At 38.9% G+C, this 16,301-nt stretch overlaps 1 non-coding gene across 1 annotated transcript; it reads right to left on the reverse strand.

Moving 5' to 3' along the window:
- Positions 1-10,626: 10,626 nt before the first annotated feature.
- Positions 10,627-10,699, reverse strand: TRNAC-GCA (transfer RNA cysteine (anticodon GCA)). Its single transcript has one exon. It is a non-coding gene; the product is annotated as a tRNA-Cys (tRNA).
- Positions 10,700-16,301: the final 5,602 nt, after the last annotated feature.

A 16,301-nucleotide genomic window follows, 5' to 3' on the forward strand; every position in this document is an offset into this window, starting at 1 on the left:
GCACAAGTACTACTATTTCTTAATCACAAGACTTTATAGAAAGTCTGATCTCTGGTAGGCAACGACCTTCCTCCTTTGCCCGCTGCCATCCCACAGTCCCACCCTCTCCTCACCTACCCATCTTGTTCCTCTTCTTCAAAATAATCATTGTGATTTTCTTGGCACTTTATTCTTTCCTGTGAATTTAAGTATGAGTGTGTCACATTCCATAAATAAAACCTGCATTGTGTTATTGACTGGAATTACATTAATTTATGGGTTACTTTGGAGAAGACTTGACATCTTTATGAGATTGTCTTCCTATCTATGAACGTGGAGTGTCTCTCTGTTTATTCAGGTCTCCTTTCATGTACTTCAATAATATCTTATAATTCTTTCATAAAGCACATCTATTTATTCCAAGACTCCTTACAGATTTTAATCTTTTGGTATTGTGAATGGGATCCTTTCCTATTATCTTTTCTATTTGATTATTACTATTGCATAGAATTTCAATTGATTTTTATATATAAATCCTGTCTCTAGCAAGCTTGTTGAATTCTCTCAACTGCAAATAGATAGTTTTATTTCCTCTTTTCAATTCTATACTTGTATGAATTGAATTGTTTGTATTCAATACCATGATGGACAGAAGCAATAATGTAGACATTTTTGCTGTGTTCTTGATTTTAAAGGGACAACTTCTAACATTTCACCATTAAACATGCTGTTTGGATTAGGTTTTGATAAATACTCTGTCACATATTAAAGAAATTATTTTTGAAAATAATAATAATTTTTATTAGGATTACTTTTAATCCTTATTAAGTGTTAAATTTCAGCAAATCTTTTCCTGCATCTACTAAGTTAATCATGAAATTTTTCTCATTTAATCTGCTATTGTGGTATATTATATTAATAGACTTCCTTGCATTCCTTCCATCCTTTCTGGGATATGCCCTATTTTATCAGATGATACAATAATATTCAATTTAATGATATTTTAGCTAAGATTTTTCCATCTCCATTACAGTGTTATAAATGAATTGATCTATAATTCCTCCCTCACTCCCTTTCTTTTCTCATTTTTGTGCTGAGTCTATACGTTCCCCGAATGTAACAGAGAAGAACAATCCTCACTCCATAGTGGATCTATTCCTTTAGCTCTTACCTTTGTGCTCTGTTGCCTGTACTTAGTTGGCTGGCTCTGTACTTTGTAAAGGAATGTTGCCTTTCAGGTCAATTCAGTTCAGTTGCTCAGTCGTGTCTGACTCTTTGTGACCCCATGGACTGCAGCACGTCAGGCTTCCCTGTCCATCACCAACTCCCAGAGCCTGCTCAAACTCATGTCCATCAAGTCAGTGATGCCATCCAACCATCTCATCCTCTGTCATCCCCTTCTCCTCCTGCCTTCTATCTTTCTCAGCATCAGGGTCTTTTCCAGTGAGTCAGTTCTTGACATTAGGTGACCAAAGAATGGGAGCTTCAGCTTTAGCATCAGTCCTTCCAATGAGTATTCAGGACTGATTTCCTTGAAGTTTGACTGGTTTGATCTCCTTGCAGTCCAAGAGACTCTCAAGAGTCTTCTCCAACACCATGGTTCAAAAGCATAAATTCTTTGGTGCTCGGCTTTCTTTATGGTCCAACTCTCACATCCATCCATGACTACTGGAAAAACCATAGCTTTGATCATACAGACTTTTGTTGGCAAAGTAATGTCTCTGCTTTTTAATATGCTGTTTATGTTGGTCATAGTTTTTCTTTCAAGGAGCAAGCGCCTTTTAATTTTATGGCTGCAGTCACCATCTGCAGTGATTATGGAGCCCAAAAATATAAAGTCTGTCACTGATTCCATTGTTTCCCCATCTATTTGCCATGAAGTGATGGGACCGGATGCTATGGTCTTAGTTTTCTGAGTGTTGTATAATTGCGTATTAATATACATAATAGTACATTCTCAAGGCTCTGCATCTCAGGCTTTACCTTTAATGGTATAACAGTTTTCCATTCATATAGAGATAAAAAGTTGCAGAACAGAAAGTAGCAATTGTTTTGTTGGAGGTTTACAGGAACATGACGACAAGACATTTGTGGAGATATGCAGGACCAAAGGATTCTGACACCAAGAAGTTTGCAACAATCAACCACACCCCGTCCCCTTTTAGTATAAAAGAAACCTGAATTCCAACTCAGATAAGATGATTCTGTGGGACACTAGTCTTTCATATAGGTCTGCTGGCATTTGGAATAAAATTGCTATTCCTTGCCTCAACAACTTGTCTCTCAATTTTTTGACCTTTCGTGTGGCAAGCAGTGTGAAGATGGACTCAGTAACACCATAAGTTAATTTCCATCATTCCATATTTTTCCATTGTTTGAAATGGTTTATGTGTAATTAAGATTATTTATTTAGCACACACCTTTGAGTACGTACTGTACCCCAGGCTCTTTTCTAGTCCCAGGGGATACTAGTCCCAGGGTAAGAGATAAGCAGAAGTCTCCTTAATATTTTGAACAAATTCCCTGGCTCTAGGTATATGGGAATGAAGAAGAGATTTTTTCCTCTTCAACTCAGTTACTTTCATGGTTTTTGGCTCACTCAGCCTTCCTATTCTTCTTCATTTTGCTTTTTAGATTTTTTTCTTAGGAACTTTTTCTAATACATTTGCTTACTAATATGTTTAGAGAAAATTATTTATAATGTTAAATTACAATTTTTAGTCTTTGCTGTAGATGTCTTCCCCCTCCACGATATTGTTTATTTCTGCCTTTTCATTCTTACTCAGTCTTGTTAAAATTCTGTTTAGAGTTTAGTCTGTTTTATTATTATTCAACTAGTTTTATTATGTTTACAATGAGCCATCTTTTAGCTCCTATTTTCTGCCCTTAACTTTACTATTTTCTTCCATTTCATTTCAAAGAAACTTTTGCTTTAGCTTCTTGAAATGACCACATAACTAATTTATTTCCAATCTGTCCATTTAAAAATGCATTTCTTTAAATATCATTCCCACTGAAAGGAATCACGGCTTCTTGAAGAATTGCTTAGTCCAGATCTGGGACAGGAAATGTACAAAATGAGCCTGGAACATCTGTCACAATAGATAACAAAGAAGCTATCAAAGACTACCAAGGTCATAACAATAGGACCCTGAAGCGTAATTAAAGGGATTCATTGTCATTGGCCAAAGATGGCACAATATGACCATCAAAAAGAATAATATCTGCAGAGGATTGAAATACATCATACATATTAAAATCCATGAATTCATAATGATACTAAAAATATCCTTCATAGAATCTTTGATGTTAGGAGATCAAATCACTATTTTGAAAACCCTGTAGAAAGGGAAAGTGTCAGTGTTTATCCTGCTTTTTCAATACAAACTATACCTCAGTTGATGAAGGAAAGCTCTTTTTAGAATAATTTTTGTTAATAAAAAATGACAAGCTAGGAGATCACCACTTTGCAGCTCCTAATGGTCAAACGAAGGTGAGCAATAATCCCTGATAGCTTCTAAAATCTCCTGAGTTGATGTGCTGGAAGTACACAGCATCACCTATGATGTATTCTTGCCCAAAATCCAAATCTTGACCAAATTAGATCTCAGCATCTAACTAATAGTTTATAGGAAGTACAAGGAAACAAAGAACATGTTAAATGACCCCATGGGGAAAGAATCAATAAAATGCAGGCCATGGAAAATTCTACAAGGAAAACAACCAGGCTTTTTTCAACAAATAATTAGCAAGAAAGAGAGAGGGAGAAAGAGAATTGAACTTACAAATTAAAAGATAACTGAGACACACAAACCCAATGCAATATATGGACCTTGTTTAGAATCCTGATTCAAACTAACTATATAAAAATTATTGAGGAATTACTGTTAGTTGTTTTGGGTGTTATGATAGAATGTGGTTTGCTTAAAAGAGAGAGATGCTTATCTTTTAGAAGTACACACTGAAGGATTTATGGATGGAATGATATATTTCACCCTAAGATAGTCAAATGCTAATAATGGTTGAAGCTGGATAATCGATATATAGAGATTTATTATACTCTTCTCTACTTTTGTTTGAATTTTACCGTACTTAAAAAGAATGTACCTAAAGTTTTTAATTTGTTCTTCACTGGGACTTGGAATGTATGAAATTTTGTGTGAATCTTTTAAGAATAGAGTCTTTGTTTCCTATCTTCTAGTTTTTCTGTACTCAAGCCCCATTGGCCTTAAAGGAATGATGTTCTGGTAGCTTGTCTTCCTGGTGCAGGATCCCAGGGTTTGGGTCCTCAATAATGGAGCTTGGATTCCTCACTCCTAGGGAAAACCTTTCCAGTTGTGATTAAACTCCTGTTTGTGGGTCCCCTACCTGGGAGTGTTGGTCTTGACTGTACCACATTTCCACCCCTCCTACTCATCTCCTTGTGCTTCTTTCTTTAGATCTTTAGTTGTGGAAAAGCTTTTCTGCTAGTTTTCAGGTCTTTCACACCAAAAGCTGATCCATAAATAGTTGTAACTTGGTGTGCCTTTGGGAAGAGGTGAGTTCAGTGTCTTCCTATTCTGCCATTTTGGCCAACACTGAATTGTTTGTTTGATATTGAGTTGTATAATTTCTTTATATAATTTGATATCAACCCTTTATCAGATACATTACTGGAAAATATGTTCTTCCACTCAGTAGTTTGTCTTTTGCTTTGTTGATGGTTTCCTTTGCTGGGCAAAAGCTTTTTAGTTGGATTTAGTCCTATTTTTTTTTTTTTTTTTTTCCTGTTGTTGCCCTCCTAACCTGGGGAGATAGATCCAAAAAAATATACCTAAGACTGATGTCAAATAGTGTACTGGTTATCTTTTCTTCTAGAATGGTTTCTGGTCTTACATTTAAGTCTGTAATTCATTTTGAGTTTCTTTTTGTACATGGTTAAATAAATTGTTCTGGTTTCATTCTTTTGCACTTAGGTGTATAGTTTCCCCAACACCACTTGTTGAGGAGATGGTCTTTTTCCCATTGTATATTCTTGCCTTCTTCATCATAGATTAACTAGCAATACATGCATTGATATATTTTGGGGCTCTCTATTCAGTTGCACTGATCTATGTGTCTGTTTTTGGGTAAGTACCATACAGTTTTGATTACTATAACTTTGTAGTATAGGCTGAAGTTGTGGACCATAATACCTCCAGCTTTTCTTTGTTATTGTTCATTTCTAATTTAGTTATATCAGGAAATGTTGTCTGTATTGTATGATTTTATTCTTTGAAATAATTTGAGACTTCTATGTCACCTAATGCAATGTCAGAATCAATTTTAAAAATAATTTAAAAATAAGTGTTGCATTTAAATTTGTGAAGGAAATGTTATTTATTTTGTGGGTTCAGAATTATCATATCTGTTAGATCAACTTGCTAATTATATTGCTTTTTATTATTACACTTTTAAAATTTGCTTGATCTATTGTTTTTTAATAGAGCTGTATTAACATTTCCTGCTGTTATTGTAAATTTTAAAATTTTCTTAAAAATCTTCAACCTTTTTACTTTATACATATTGAGTCCATATATTTGATTTATATTTTGAGCTTGTTCTGGTTATCTATCACTGTAAAACAAAGCATGCTTTGTGGTAAAACACATATTTTTATTATACTTATGAATTCTGAGTCAGGAATCTGTGCAGGGAACGCTGGGGATTGCCTGTCTCTTCTCAACAACCTGTGGGACCTCAGTAATGAATATGCAAATGACTTGAATGGCTGGGCACTGGAATCACCTGGAAATTTCTTCACATGAAGTCTAGAGCCTGAGCAGTGGTGACTCAAAGGCCAAAGCTAATGTCCAAGAGACCCACACACAGCCCTTCACGGGTTTGACCTTTTCATAGCATGGCATTCAGCTGGGTTCTGAGAGGGAGTGCCCTGATGAGGAGAGTCTGGAGAGCAGACATTTCAAGAGAACAAGTAATAAAATCTGACCAAGCCCCTCAGAAATCTCATAGCATCAGTTCTATTTCATCCTATTGATTTCCACCCAGAGACTAAAGCCAACTCAGTTTCAAGGGCAGGGAAAGCAGATTCTCTCCTCATGGGGAGTGGCAGGGTCACACTGCAGAAGAGTATGTGGGATGGGAAATATTTTTGTGGCAAACTTTGGAAAATACAATCTGCTTCAGAGTCTATGCTGTTTGGTGCATATTTGCAGCATTTATTATTCCATATTTTCTGTTTGAATGTTCCTATTTTTATTATGTTGTAGTCCTCCCTTATTTTATTAATCTTAATTTTTATGCAATTAATATTGCCTACTTAGTTTTCTTTTTGGTAATATCTACATGATGTACCCACTCCAGTGTTCTTGCCTGGAGAATCCCAGGGACGGGGGAGCCTGGTGGGCTGCCGTCTATGGGGTCGTACAGAGTCGGACACGACTGAAGCAACTTAGCAGCAGCAGCAGCACATGATGTATTTTTTTATTCTTTTATTTTTCCATCTTTCTTATGGCTTTATTTTAGATTCATCTTTTTAAAAATCCTTATAATCTCTATGACTTAATTGATAATTGTAATAATATAGTTTGTTTACATGTATTTTGATTACTAATATACTTTAGTCAATTCCACTATCTTGGAAGAATGCCTGGCATGTAGTAGTTTCTCACTATTAGTTACTGTTACCCTGATGCTGGGAAAGACTGAAGGCAGGAGGAGAAGGGGACAACAGAGGATGAGGTGGGTGGATGGCATCACTGACTCAATGGACTTGAGTTTGAACAATCTCTAGGAGATGGTGAAGGACAGGGAAAACTGGCATGCTGCAGTCCATGGGGCTGCAAAGAGTTGGACACAACTGAGCAACTAAACAACAACAACTACTGCTGTTACTGCTTCTACTACTATCACTACAAATATTATTCTTGAATTCGATTTCAAAGCCCTTAATCATGAAACCAGAAATAACTTTCTTGTTTTGTTCTTACTTATTTCCCAAACTTCTCTACTGAAAAATGTTGTACTGGCATCTCTGTTTGGTAAAGGTGGTCTTCAGGGACTTTCAGTGTTTCCTGATATCTGGAGGGGGGAAGACAATTTTGTTCCTGGACCCATAACCATGCGGGATTTTCAGCACAGGCCCAATGTCAGATATCCTGATTAAGAACATAAGTTTAGAATTATTTTACCACTCACTAACTGCTTGAGTTTGGACAAGTTACTTAACCTTTCAGAATCTCAGTTTTCACATGTGGAATCTGAAGATGTTGATTATAATGAAAAGTAAATGAAATAATGTGGAGTGCTTATCACCGGATTTTAAGCGGAAAATAACGGTTATTAGTATCATTTCCAGGAACACTTTTTGAAGGTCAGTTCTAAGTCATGCCCTAAGCTGAGCCCTGGGTACTTCATTCAAGAACCTACTAGTGGGCAAAGAAGTAAGCCTCCAGTCCCATCTTCCCCATTGGGACACACACCTTATCAGGATTTCTCCTTACATGGTCTGCAGGTAGCCTTTGCCATCTTAGTTTCATGACATGAAGTTGACCCAGATATCCTTTCCCAGCAATGGTCTCATTTATAGTATGAACATTTGTGCTGCCCATTGTGAGGCTTCTAATCATCTTCTTTGAAGATGAGGCTTAGCAACATGCAAGGGCCTCGATAGGTAACAGAAGGGCGAACATGCTTGCTTTAAACAATTTAACCTTATTCTTTCTGCCAGTGAGTTTCTTCTTCAGGGCTTATGGGTTCATCACATTTACAGGGTGAAGTGAGGCTAAAATTCAGCAGCTTTCTCCTCCATCACTCATGCACCTTCTGGGCTGGGCTGCACCAGTCAGGGATGGGGACTACTTCTGCTTAGTAAAGTCTCCAAAGTATCAGAAATAAGCAGGATGTGCTAGGGAAGGTTGACTCATGCTACCACATTTCTTCTTTCCCTCATTGATGGTGGAAGTGTCCATGGTTCTGATGCCATAGAGTTGGAAGGCTACTTGGAGCTAGAGCTGCCTCCCTCTCCCTTTCAGCTGTTTTTGTCTTCCTGTATTCTTAGCGCAGTCTCATCCAAGGTGGGACTGACAATCTGTGTGGACAACTATTGTGTGTCCTCAGATGTAATGCCCTTCCTCAGAGGTACCTGATTTTCTGTGCATCACCATCCTCCACCAGCCATGCTTTTAACAATACAAGTGTCCCTTGGAATGGGCACATTTTTTCTCAAGCTTGTTGGCAATCTGTGCCAGGCTTAGAGCAGGTGCGGCCTTTGGAAGGGTAACACATTAGTAAAGTCCAGTGAACAGCCTGTCAACTGAACTGGCACCAAAAATGTTTCAAAAAATGTTGCTGAGGAACTACCAAGAGTCCTGTCAAATTGGGAAGAGCATGCCAACACTTGTTTCAAATTAAGTATATGTAGTACACTGGTCTTTCCCATGTTCTGTACTCATGCCATAGAAATACCTTCTTTCGCCCTTAAATATCTTCAAAATATTTTTTATATAAAGGCACAGCTTTCCTTAAAATTCTGACAGTTTTATAAAGATATGATTAATATTTATCGATTATCTAAACACTTGCCAGTTATACACACACCACCTCATTCAATCTGCACAACTCTAGGTGAGGTAGTGCTTATTGCCTTCAGTTTACAGATGAAGAAATGGAAACGGGATAAAGTAAATTGCCCAAAGTCACACAGCTAGAAACAACGTTCAAGTAATATTCCCAAGGTCACAGAGAACTTAAATGTTATCATGGAGGCTTGAACTCAGGTCTTGTGATTTCAGATAAAATACTCTTGTTGTAGCATATGACCAGCCTCTCATTTCTGTTTCATAAGTCACTTAATCTTGCCTGGTCCTTCACCATAATTAATCTAATACTAATCTTATCTTCTCTATTCACCCTTGCAAGTTGACAAGCACTGGTTGACTGGCTCTGTGATCCAGGTGGGCGTTGACTCACTACTTCCCAAGCCCCCTCCTCATGGGGGCCTCTTCCTTTGTTCCTACTTTACTTTCTACTTCCTTTGTAATTATTTGATTAATATCACTTTTTTCCTAGACCATGAACTATGCTCACTGCATATGCACATATGCTGGGTACACTGCAGGTGGTCAGAATTTTTGTATCAAATGAATAAATGAGTAAGCCCCTCCACCTGACACTCCTGTCCATATTCTTTTGATATGCCTTTCTGATTTTATTGACTGCTCCATTTTAACTTGAATCTTCTGCTCTAGCTTGCCTGGTCTTGTTCCTTACTAACATGATCCTTGTTCTTATCATTATTCATTTCTCTTATGATGTTAGCCCTGCTTGAGATATCCTTTCTGTCCCATGCACATAATTTTTTTCCCCTCCAATGCTGATCAACTCTCCAGCCTCTCATGAAGTCTTCTTTGAACGTTCAGACCATTACAGACCACTATCTTCCTTTTTGTATGGCTACCCTTATGGCAGAAAGTGAAGAGGAACTAAAAAGCCTCTTGATGAAAGTGAAAGAGGAGAGTGAAAAAGTTGGCTTAAACTCCACATTCAGAAAACGAAGATCATGGCATCTGGTCCCATCACGTCATGGGAAATAGATGGGGAAACAGTGGGAACACTGTCAGACTTTATTTTTTTGGGCTCCAAAATCACTGCAGATGGTGACTGCAGCCATGAAATTAAAAGATGCTTACTTTTTGGAAGGAAAGTTACGAGCAACCTAGATGGCATATTCAAAAGCAGAGACATTACTTTGCCAACAAAGGTCTGTCTAGTCAAGGCTATGGTTTTTCCAGTAGTCATGTATGGATGTGAGAGTTGGACTATAAAGAAAGCTGAGCGCCAAAGAATTGATGCTTTTGAACTGTGGTGTTGGAGAAGACTCTTGAGAGTCCCTTGGACTGCAAGGAGATCCAACCAGTCCATTCTAAAGGAGATCAGCCCTGGGTGTTCTTTGGAAGGAATGATGCTAAAGCTGAAACTCCAATACTTTGGCCACCTCATGCGAAGAGTTGACTCATTGGAAAAGACTCTGATGCTGGGAGGGATTGGGGGCAGGAGGAGAAGGGGACAACAGAGGATGAGATGGCTGGATGGCATCACTGACTCGATGGACTTGGGTTTGGGAACTCCAGGAGTTGGTGATGGACAGGGAGGCCTGACATGCTGCAATTCATGGGGTCGCAAAGAGTCGGACATGACTGAACGACTGAATTGAACTGAAGCCATATTTATTCACCTCTCCAAGCAAAATGGCAACCTCCTTGGTTAAAAGCATATAATATTAACTTTGTGCATTCCTCTGCAGGCCATGTAGTGAATAACTAATAACTGGTAAGTGATAAATGATGACTGCACATGATTTGCTGGTTCTACCACTCAGCAACTGGGGAAATGGTCATACTGTGTAACATCTCTAAAACTACATGCCTAATGGTAGTGAAAGTGAAAGTTGCTCAGTTATGTCCAACTCTTTGTGACCCCATGGACTATACAGTCCATGGAATTCTCCATGCCAGAATACTTGAATGGGTAGCCTTTCCCTTTTCCGGGGGATCTTCCCAACCCAGGGATCAAAACCAGCTCTTCCACATTGCAGGTGGATTCTTTACCAGTTGAGCCACAAGGGAAGCCCAAGAGTGGAGTGGGTAGCCTATCCTTTCTCCATCGGATTTCCCTGACCCAGGAATTGAACCCGGGTCTCCTGCATTGCAGGCAGATTCTTTACCAACTGAGATATCAGGGAAGCCTCAAGGTAAGAGAGGAATAATAACATCTACCTTGTAAGGCTGTTTTGACAATTAATTGAGATAAACCCTGTAAAGAACTTAGCACCTTGATTGTATTTGTTACATGCTCAATAAATGATATTCAGGATAGGCCAGGTTATGGTGAAGAAATAAGAAAGCCCAAAATCTCAATGACTTAACCAAATGAAGGTTTATAGCTTGTCCATGCTATATATATATATATATATATATATATATATATATATATACACACACACACACACACACATGTCCAACAGGGATTTTTTTTATTCATCAGTCACTCAGGGACCAGGCTGACAAAAGTTCATTTTGACAAGTGCATCCATGATCACCTTGGAAAGGGGAAAGAATTGTAAGGAATTGTGTACTGATTCTTAGAGCTTATTCTTGAAAGTGGCATGTCATTCCCACACATATTTCATTGGCCCAAATGAGAAATACGGTCATGCCTAATTTCATGGGTGGTGGTGAGTACAACCCTATTCTAGAGTAGCCTGGGAAAGTTCCCTTATCTGTAAAGGGGGAATGATAATGATTGTACCTATGTCATAAGGTTATAATAAGAATCAAATGAGTGATTACATATTAAGTGCATGTAACCATGCCCAGCACATAGCTAAGTGCTTACTAAATATCAGCTGTTAATATTCTATCTAAAGAATGAGCCATTTGACATATGCAATTGTGTGGGTTCATTTAACCATTTCATAAAACTTAATCGAGTGTCTCATAATGTGAGACCCTGTGCTAGGTGTTGAGGATCACAGAAATCATGACACAAGGTGCCACTGTCAAGTAAGGATAAGCTGGAAACTCTTTTAGCTCTGATTCAAAATCTTGACTCATGCTAAGATGTACCAAAGAGGTTTCTGAAATCTTACAAAGATCACAGAGTCTACCCATTAATTGGACATATTTTATGTCACTACTACATTTAAGGTACTGCCAAGTTTTGATGGCAATTGTGAGATTTATTTATTCTCTGTTTTAAGTTAGCTGGATATTTGTTCCACATTTTCCCAGTTTATGAAAATTTTTTTGGTATGCCTTTCCTTGTAGATCCTAACAGTATGTAACAAAAAAGCTTACTGGTTACATAGTTCAGAGACCTGAAGACTATATTTCCATGTCCCCAGGAAGTAATCAGGGCTTCCTTGGTGGCTCAGATGGTAAAGAATCCGCCTGAAATGCAGAAGATCTGGGTTCAATCTCTGGGTTGGGAAGATCCCCTGGGGGAGGGCATGGCAACCCCCTCCAATGTTCTTGCCTGGAGAATCCCCATGGACAGAGGAGCCTGGTGGGCTACAGTCCATGGGGTTACAAAAAGTCAGACACAACTGAGCAACTAAGTACAGCACAGCACAAGAGGTAATCAGTCCAAGGACTACTCTTTCTTACAACCGAGAGAAGTGAAGTGAAGTCGCTCAGTCGTGTCCGACTACAACCACGAGAGGGCAGTAGCAACTCACTGATGCATTAGGACAATTATACCCTGATCAAATGAGGTTATGGCACCCCACTCCAGTACTCTTGCCTGGAAAATCCCATGGACGGAGGAGCCTGGTGGGCTGCAGTCCATGGGGTCGCTGAGGGTCGGACACGACTGAGCGACTTCACTTTCACTTTTCACTTTCATGCATTGGAGAAAGAAATGGCAACCCACTCCAGTGTTCTTGCCTGGAGAATCCCAGGGACGGGGGAGCCTGGTGGGCTGCCGTCTATGGGGTCGCACAGAGTAGAACACGACTGAAGCGACTTAGCAGCAGCAGCAGCAAATGAGGTTATAGGGCTTCCCTGCTGGCTCAGAAGTGAAAGCGTCTGCCTTGCAATGTGGGAGACCCGGGTTTGATCCCTGGGTTGGGAAGCTCCCCTAGAGAAGGAAATGGCAACCCATTCCAGTATTCTTGCCTGGAGAATCCCATGGATCAAGGAGCCTAGTAGGCTATAGTCCATGGGGTCCCAAAGAGTTGAACACGACTGGGTGACTTCACTTTCACTTTTCATTCCTGGGATGCAAGGATAGTTCACATTTACAAATCAATAGGCATGATACACCACCTAAGTGGAATGAAGGATAAAAATCATATGATCATTTCAATAGATGCTGATAAGGCACTTGACAAAATTCAATATCCTATCATAATAAAAACTCTTAGCAAATTAGGTATAAACAGAATGTGTCTCAACATAATAAAAGCCATGTTTGACAAGTCCACAGCTGACATCATAGTCAACAGTGTAAAGCCAAAAGCTTTTCTCCTAGATCAGGAATAAGACAAAGGTGCCTCCTCTCACCACTCCTACTCATATAGTACTGGAAGTTCTAGCCAGAGCAATCAGGCAAGAAAAAGAAATAAGACATCCAAATCAGAAAGGAGGAAGCAAAATTTATCTTGCTATATATAGAGAAGCACCAGTTGTCTGAGGTCAAACCTTTAAGGAACAGCCTATATCTGGTGGTCGAGCAAAGCAGAGGTATAAAAGCTTGGCCACTTTGAGCTGACATGGGAAATTATGGCCAGTAACATTTGTTCTAGGTCTTATCTTTGGGTTGGCTAAGGTTTTTATCAGGGTTGCATTTCAGTTTGGCTTCTCCCTCTGCCCAATTCTACATCCTCCCTCTGAATTCCTTTATTGAGATTCAAAAACATTTTGTACCTCAAACTCCACCTCAAATGACAGCTTCTAGAGAACCCATCTGGTCACATTTTGCCTTCTATCTTGAAATATATCAGCTGTGTTACAATTCCAGGCCTTACCACCATTTCAAGAAAAATTTGTTCAGCAAAGTTCAAAATAATTGAAGATTTACAGAAAGTAAAAGCAAATATAGTGACTTTCTTGGCTTGTTCTTCTGCCCTTCTGTAAGTCTGTCAACTACAGCCATTAAGTTGGCCCCAGTTAGGATTCTGGGCTCAATTTCCCCTTAGGCAAGCCCTTTATTCCATATCTAAGTAACTAGGTTCTTAGATCCTTTTATGACTAAGCCCGCACCTTGCATCTTATTTCCAGTAACTACTCAATCTTGTGCCCTGTGTGTGTTGTTTACCCCAAGTGGCTCTGGGCTGCTGGGCCAGATTAACAGAGCATAGAAGAGAAAGCACCTGCTTCATTTAGGTCTTCTGTTTGCTGTCTCCGCTCTTTCTCTACCTCTCCTTCCTTTAGCATGTAATTTTCCATGATGAGTTTTCATATAAAAATGGTAACCTAAAGGCGGTACTACTTTTTCTTGCATGGACTTTTCTTTGCTTCCTTATTTGGTCTCCATCCTTGCCTTCTCTCCTACATCCTCTTTTTATTTTCTTCCTCCTCCTTTTCCTGCAATTATTGATTTCTTCTTCAAGAGAACACAATTAGACAAAGAGATAAAAGACATGGTGCCTTCTCTCAGGGAGCTCCCAGTGCACTGCGGATTCAGAGAAATGAACATGTAATCTCCAAGTGAGTGCTCAGTTCTGACTCAGTGTGGACCAGTGGTTCCCTGGGAGCAGGGTGCATATCTTGATGAAGGTGAGGCTTGGTGTCAGGACTGAAGGATTAACTTCTGGATTCTTGGCTACACTTATTCCTGAAGCTTTGGGCAGTTTAACTTTAAGATATATGACATACAAATGTAATGAGCTTGTCATTTCTTTTGTACAGATGACTTTTTCTGATATGTTTGAAGGATATTTTAAAACAGTTATTTCAATATGAAAATTTCATCTGAAATCTTCTGTTGGCATTCTTCACTTGTCTTAGGCACCATATCATTACATGAGCTAAAAAAAACTCACCTTCATCCAGGTTTGGATTGTATCACCTCAAATATCTCAAGAAGACCTGCATAATCAAAGTTTAGTAGTACATTGAGTATCTCCATGTTTCCTTCTGCTTTTGAGTACATACATGCAGATTTGCTCATCACACATGAAACTCTATATTTTAAAAGAGTAATGATATTTCTCAATCAGAGCACAGTTCATCAAAAGGTCCCATTTTTCAAACCTGAGACTTAATGGCTTGGGGCATATTCTGAGGATGTCTTGTGCCAACATCATTTTCTCCCTCTGTACATTTGCATGTTCTCCCCCCTACAGGCTGTGAGGGTGGGATGCTGCCCTGCCAATGCCCAGAAACCTCTGCATCCTGGTAATGTCAGACCTTTGCCATGTGTCAGATATTTAGCTTAATTTCCTCATTTTCAGGAAAACTAAGTGAAAAAAGTATGCTGATTGCTAACCTGTACCAAGTATTTTTTAAACAAATGTCTAATACTGTAACACTTGAATGATTGATTCCTTGATAATTCACTTTTAATTCCATTATTGTTATTGTTTAGTAGCTAAGTCATGTTTGACTCTTTGCGATCTCATAAACTGTAGCCTGCCAGCTCCTCTGTCCATGAGTTTTCCCAGGCAAGAATATTGGAGATTTGCCATTTCCTTCTCCAGGGGATCTTCACCATCCAGGGATCGAACCTGTGTCTCCTGCACTGTAAGCAGATTCTTTACCACTGAGCCATCAGGGAAGTCCTTTAAAGCCATAATATTACTTTTCATCAACAATTTTGTTGATACAAACTAATTTCACTGTTTAGAGTTAAATAGATATTAGTGGAAATAACATAAATTTTATCACAGTCTAATGTCCTAGAATCATCTAGCAATCTTACTCAACGTCAGCAGTAGAAACAAAATCTAAACAATAGACAGCATTTGAAGAACTAGTTCTAACTGACTCAGAAGAGGCCATAAATAAATTAGATTTGCTCAGAATTTTGTATCTTCCATTACTTACTTACATTAAAACCAAATCAGGTTAGTATTAGCTTTTGAAAAATAATACATATTTTAAAGTAAAATCAGTCAGTCCTCAGAAATCATGGAGCACTGAATGTCTATCTCAATTGGCTCTAAGTCCATTCCCTTAGTTATTGGTAGTACCCATAAATGAGAACTTTTGCCATTCTGCATCCTATGCAGAGAAATAACAGAGCTGTTAGTCCCTGTCCAGCACACGACCCACTTCTCAATCTGTAACAGAATGATGTCCTGAAACAACCTTCTTACTCAAACCATCAGCTAAAGCACTCTTCATAGCCTGACCACCTGCAGCCCTGCTTGCCTCACAGACACATTGGGGTAGAAGCGTCAGCCCAAGGGGTGGGCTTGGACCATCTCAAGACTGACCAGCTGCTCTGCACGTATTCAGGGAAATTCCTGAAGGACAATGAGATGTCCCCAGAACTAGCATGTGCCCAATGAATTCTTGATGACTGGAGTGCCTTGATTCCCCAGTTGTCTCCATAGAGAAGCCCATCTTCTAGAAATCTATCTTGACCCCATAAATGACCCTCAGGTGGACATTCCTACTTATTAGTTTTGCTAGTCTTAAACACACACACAAATCCTTGAGAAATTATGCTATTTGCCCACAAAGCCAAAACAAATCAAATACTCATCACATTCTCCATTAATATATTTGACATAAATTGCATTTAAGCAGAACTAGGGTGTGATCGCAGAGCTGTTTGATGGCAGCCATTTGTGCACACTGCTCACTTATGCTCTGGGTTTATTACTGATATTATTCTGT

Source organism: Bubalus kerabau, chromosome 2, assembly GCF_029407905.1.
Source record: "Bubalus kerabau isolate K-KA32 ecotype Philippines breed swamp buffalo chromosome 2, PCC_UOA_SB_1v2, whole genome shotgun sequence".
NCBI classification, from domain to species: Eukaryota; Metazoa; Chordata; class Mammalia; order Artiodactyla; family Bovidae; genus Bubalus; species Bubalus kerabau.